The sequence below is a fragment of the Panthera uncia genome, unplaced genomic scaffold, assembly GCF_023721935.1.
Source record: "Panthera uncia isolate 11264 unplaced genomic scaffold, Puncia_PCG_1.0 HiC_scaffold_218, whole genome shotgun sequence".
Lineage (NCBI taxonomy): Eukaryota > Metazoa > Chordata > Mammalia > Carnivora > Felidae > Panthera > Panthera uncia.
The window spans coordinates 61,119-67,118 of NW_026058888.1; the positions used below are offsets into that span (position 1 = coordinate 61,119).

A 6,000-nucleotide genomic window follows, 5' to 3' on the forward strand; every position below is an offset into this window, starting at 1 on the left:
CACCATGATTGACTTAGACCCTTCACGGTTTACTCCTTCTGGCTGGGACTGGAGCCTAGTACTCTTCAAGCATATGGCCAAGCATAGCAGTGTGGTTACAAGAATAAAATTGGGATTCTGTTAATAATGTGGAAGAGAGATTGTTGGCTTTTTGGGTAGGCAGTTAGCAGAATCTGCTACACCACGCCAAGGAAACTGAACTGTATCCCATTGGGATGGGGAAACACAAGGATTTTAAAATAGGAATTAGCATGATTATATTTCACTATATCAGAATGAAGGGGCACTAAGGAGAGGCATGAGCCTGGATGCAGGGCCACCAGCTAGAACGCTTCATCAGAAGATTTTGCAGAGGATTTTGGGCATTTGAATTAAGAACAACTAGTCACTAACTGGATGAAATAGGTGTTGTGGAGGAAAAATTTTTCTATTCCCTTCAAGATTCTTTTGGCTGATATAAGAATTAAATTGACATGAGACAGATTAACAGTAGAAAATCAAATTTAATTACATACATATAGGGATCCTATGAGACTGTGAGGCCCACAGGTAGTCAGGCAATTGAGGCTTCTATGCCATTCTGAGTTGGGACATCAAAGGGAAGGAGGACAATTCACAGGAAGATGAAAAAGAGTAAATGTTTGGTAAACAAATGTTTGCTGGGCCACACAGAAAAAATGGGACACAGAAAGGAATTCTAATAAACAGACTTTGCTAAGTTCCTCTCTACCACACCTGGTTCATATTATACTGTAGTTATTTATGCTGATAGCTCCCGTCCTGGAGCAGGTCCTCTCTCCAAATTCTTTTAGGCAGTTGGGGGGGGGGGTGGATTTTGAAAAGTTCTTCCCGAGTCTTCTGTTAAAAATAATCAGCATAAAATAATCCACATGTGAAAGAGACACATTTTGGGGTGGCAAATTTTGCTCTCCTACAGCAGAAAGGAAGTAGAAGGAAGAAATCCTAAAATGACTTGCAAATTTCTGCTTGGGTGAATCACACAGTAGTTCATCAAAGTTAGAATATGACTGGAGGAGGTTTGGGTGGATAAAGTAAGAGTGGAGAGACTATGAGTCTGGTCGTGGACAATGAGGTGTCTACACGGCACACGAAGAAAGATGAGTAAACTTGGAAGGGAGATTGAAGACCACAATACTTCAACTCCTTTAGAGATTAGGGCAGGATGGAGTATGGAATGAAGAAGAACTAAGAAGAAATAAAGTGATATAGACAACTGATACTGAGCGTGGGACTGGTTTGGCTGATTTTACTCACAGCTGGGTCAAGAAATCAAGGACTTCTTGAGCAAATTGTAAATGTAATTGTAGACAAGTCTTTAAAAAGCAGTTAAAGACCTGTTTTGAAATACGGATTTCTGTAATTGGTTTCAACATGTTGAGAGTTACAGCAAATGAGATGGGGAAGTGATCTCAACCTACTTTTTTTGGCCTCCTGACTGGAAACCTCAGAACTCAGCCCTGTGAGCTGTTAATCAGATAAGCATTGTGGGCTTTTGTAAAGAATCATGCTCTACAAATTACTGAATGCATATGGCCTTACTAAAGGAAGTATTATCCAAACGAAATGGGCAAAGAAAGTATAATGAGATGTTGGGATTAAAATGTAGGTTTCTTTCTGTTTTATAACAGTAGTTATGAAATGTAAGTTATAAGATGTTTCAATGTACCTTCAAGCTCTAAGTTAATATAGTTCATAAATCACATGAATTAATTACTGTTTAAAACATAACATAAATAGGAACTCCATTCCACTCAACAATACCTGTTTAGTGGACCACTGGAGTTTGAAATATACATAGGTTAGACAATACTACACAGTTGGCAGGCAAATTGAAGAATTAAAAAAATATAGGGTACCTGCCTGGCTCATTCAGAAGAGCACGTGACTCGATCTCAGGGTCATGAGTTTGAGCCCCATGTTGGGTGGAGAGATTGCTTAAATAAGTAAAACTTAAAAAAAGAGAATTAAAAAATATATATTCCAAACATTTGTTAATTTTTTCCCCATGTCCACCTGAACCAGGCTCTGGCATAATAAAAATATCTGATATTTGTATGATTCTGCAGTTAATCCTAACTTTATGAAACTATTCTACCCAATGTGATTTCTGGGGGCCCCGATAAAATATAACACCTGAAGCAGAGTAGGGATTGAAAGACAAAGAAAAGAGAACCAAGAATTGAAGGGAGAAAGGCAAGTTAGGAAGCCCATCCAGGCTGGCAGAGTAAAGGAGGTAAAAAAACAATAGTGGGGAGAGCCTGAACATACAAACTGGACAATGTCAGACCATATATGACGATTAGAATTGTGACCTATAACCTCTACAGCAATCATCCCAGAGTTCTCACTACTGTTCAATTCTCTTCCCTACCTTCTAACTCAGGACCAAATATGAGAAAGCCAAATATGTTCTCCACAATCACATAAGAAGCCCTGCTCCTAGTAAGCCCACCACCGCCTTCCCCATGCTAACACTCTCAAGTCAGAGCATACATGAAACTTTTCTTTCTTCTTTTTTTTTTTTCTTCAGTTTAAGCTTTCCCATTCCCCTGACAGCCTTTGGGTCTCTGCCAGACATGAGTGATGGTGGTTAACTGCCTTCTATAGCAGGTGTAGAATAAATAGCCTCTTTTTTTCTTTTTAATCTCATTTGGGTGGTCTTCATTTATTTCCAGTCATTCACTTACTTGTCATATATTAGCTGTGTTGTGTGCCAGGCAGTGCCCAGCACTGCTGTGGAAGCAGATAGTCTCTGCCTTCAAGCATATTCTATTGGAACAGACAGACACATAAATTGTAATTCAATGTGGCAAGAGAAACAATAGGTATATATGACGGGGTTGTAGGTCAAGTAAAACTTTTAGGGGAGGTGACCCTTAAATTGAGAGTAGTAAGGGATGAGTATGCGTTGGCTTGGCTAAGTTGGGGGAAGGATATTCGAGGCAGATGGAAGGGTGGAGGAGGTCGAATGAGCAAAGCTTAAGAGAGCAGAAGCCACAGATAGATGTGCGTTTCTGAGGTATAATAAGGGAGGTGAAAAGCAGAAGCTGCATGGGAGGGTCGTGGACTGCCACGTATAAGCCACATTTGTAAGGACTTGGACTTTATCCTGTACAAACGGCTCCCTCCTGGAAATGAGAGAAACGGCTGGTGTAAGCAAGGAGGAAAAACATTAAGGAAACATTACCTTTGTTTGTATTACTGTAAGGTCCGGGAGAGCAGGGGCACAGCGGCTCATGTATGGCACACAAACATTCAATGAATGCTGAATGAATAGATATAAGCGATTCGGTATAGACGATGTGGTCTCAGTTTATGCTTCTCTAACAGGACAAGACAAAGAGGCCAGGGCACGAGTCTAGGAGGCTATAGCGAAGGTTTGATTCCGGAGATCAGGGCTGGTGGACACAATACCTCCAACTGGTTGTGGGAAAGGGATGCACTTCTCTCGCGGCCACTCCAAGATCCACCCACCCGAGCTGCACAATTCTGGAAGCGGCAACGTAGAAAGCAACCAGCTAAGAAACAGCACCACCGCCGAGAGCGCAGCTGGCGCAGAGGGTCCACCCACCGCTCGACACAGCTCACCTGTGCGCCCAACGCCGGTCTATCGAGGCGGAGCTACGGCACGACGCCCTTCCGGATTGGACGCGCTCGAAATCCCGGGGCGGGGATTAGAGGCCGAACGTTCTTGGGGATTGGCCACTCTGGCGAAAGGACGTGGGGCTGGCGGAGCAAGTTCGCAGGCTGCTCCAGCTGGGTGGAGGGTGGGCTCTTCTCCGCGGTTCTCCTGTCAGTCATTGGCTCCCTGCGGTTTCCTTGGGGACGTGGCGCCGCCGCCCGCCCAAGGTTTTTTCCGGCTGGTCTAAAGGCCTTGGGGAACCGCTCTGAACCCAGCGGGACGGTGCCAGGGGAGACTGCGGGACTCTCGACCCGTGAGTGCGAGCGCGGGAGGGCCGCAGGGCTGGGAGAGGCGGGGAGGGGGAGTGGGTCTTCCAACCCCCGCCACCGGGGGAGCGCCGGTTCCTCGAGAATGCCCGGCTCCCCGGGAGCCGGCTTAGAGTCAGCTGGGCCCCAGGAACAAGAGCGGACGCATCTGGAGTAGGTGGGTGGGCGCCTTGGCCTTCCCTCGGAAGTCTAGTCCTGTGGGCACTGCTGGAGGTAAGCCTGAAACCCAACGAACTCTTAACAGGCTGCAGACTTAGGAGATGCCTGAGACAAGGAGACCCATTTCTCAGGGCAAAAAGAAAAGGAGGTGACAGGCACTGAGACCACTGAAGGGATCCCATGGCTAGGTAAGGCTGCACATTTTCTCCTCAGCTAGGGGCTCAGTTGGGGGTGGCAGATAGGTTGAGGGGCCCTGGGAGGTTTTTACAAGTGAGGTTTGCCCTACTGCTGCATCTGGACTTTGCAGCTTCCTCGGATGGATGGGGAGAAGATCAAAGTTACTTTTTTTTTTTTTTTTTTTTTTTTTTTTTTAGGCAAATGCTACCATAGTTTCTAGCCCATAACCCCAGGGTGGTAGACTGAGTGCTTGCTCAGCTCCGGAAAGTGCTAAAATGTAATGTTCTTTCAGATTTCCATTTGAGTGAGGCTGTGTGCTTTTTGAGGAGGTTAAACAAAGATTTTGTTTGTTTGTTTGAAAGTAGACCGAGGTCCTTTTGAATCAATATAGGAAGTGAGATTCATAGTTGAATATGTATATCCATATGGTGTGATACTCTGGAACTTCCAGAAAAGATTAATGTGGATCTACATGTACCAAATGGAACAGTTGTCAAATAGAGTAAGTGGGGAAAGATGCAGAACAGTAGGTACGGTGTAAAACCAGAGGAGTGAGATACACACATGCATATTGTCATATCTGATATATATTTATGCTCGTGTAAACATAGAATACCCCTGGAAATATACGTAGAGACAGGGTAGCAGTGCTTGCCTTTCAGTAGGAAGTGCTAGGTTAAGGCAAAAGACTCATTTTTCACTATATATCCTTTTAAACTTGTTTCATGTGCATATATTACCTATTAAAATATTTTTTAATTAGTTGAATAAATATACAGATTATCCAGTTTTTTGACATCATTCTTGGTGGGAATGTTGTAGTTGCTCTGATTCTTCAATGTTGTGAAGTTGACCAGGGAGACTAGTGATCTTTTCATAAACATGAGAACTGTAATTCTTTGAATTATACCCAAAAGTGCAGACATTGGGAAAAGAGAAGATAAGGCTTTTCTGATTTATAGTAGAAGCACCATGAATCATATAGGTCCTTTTCTAAAATTTGAGACTAAAAGAACTTCTATAGACTGGTGGTGGCATAAATTTTTGCCTTTATCAGGAAGGGCTTTAATACAGTTTAAAAGCCTTTTTTTTTTTGGCACTCACATGTAGAGACTTTTCTTACTAATGTTTGTCTCATTTCAGGATCAGTTTTTCCTACCTCTGCCCAGCCTTCTGGTACTTCACTGTGCCCACAGTGAACCCATTTCCCCGCCAGAGGGTGGCATTCCTAGGACTCTTCTTCATATCCTGCCTCCTTTTACTTATGTTAATCATGGACTTTCGACATTGGGGTGCTTCATTGCCACGAGATAGGCAATATGAAAGGTGAGTCAACCTTAGATCACTTTGATCAGACTTGGCATTGAAGTCATAAATATTTTGACATTTCACACAGTACTACCTTTGACCCTTTTGGGGGAATACTGCACTTTGATTAGTAAAATTGCATGCCACTTATTACATAAAGAAGATCTTAAGCTCCATTTTGGCAGGGTTCACTTTTGATTCAGGAATGCTGATGTTGCATTTTAACCATGAAAGGCGTCTTTCTATATTCTTGTTTTGGTGGACTGACTTAATGGATGCATAAATGTTTAGGACTGTTACGTATTCTTGATGAACTGACCCTTTATCATTATTAAATGACTGTTTTTATCCTTGATTATATTTTTTGGCCTGAAATCTACTAGTCTG

At 43.1% G+C, this 6,000-nt stretch overlaps 1 long non-coding RNA gene across 1 annotated transcript; it reads left to right on the top strand.

Moving 5' to 3' along the window:
• Positions 1 to 3,696: 3,696 nt before the first annotated feature.
• Positions 3,697 to 5,661, top strand: LOC125917667 (uncharacterized). The gene is made up of 3 exons (XR_007456258.1): positions 3,697 to 3,956; positions 4,214 to 4,316; positions 5,449 to 5,661. It is a non-coding gene; the product is annotated as an uncharacterized LOC125917667 (long non-coding RNA).
• The last annotated feature ends 339 nt before the right edge of the window (positions 5,662 to 6,000 follow it).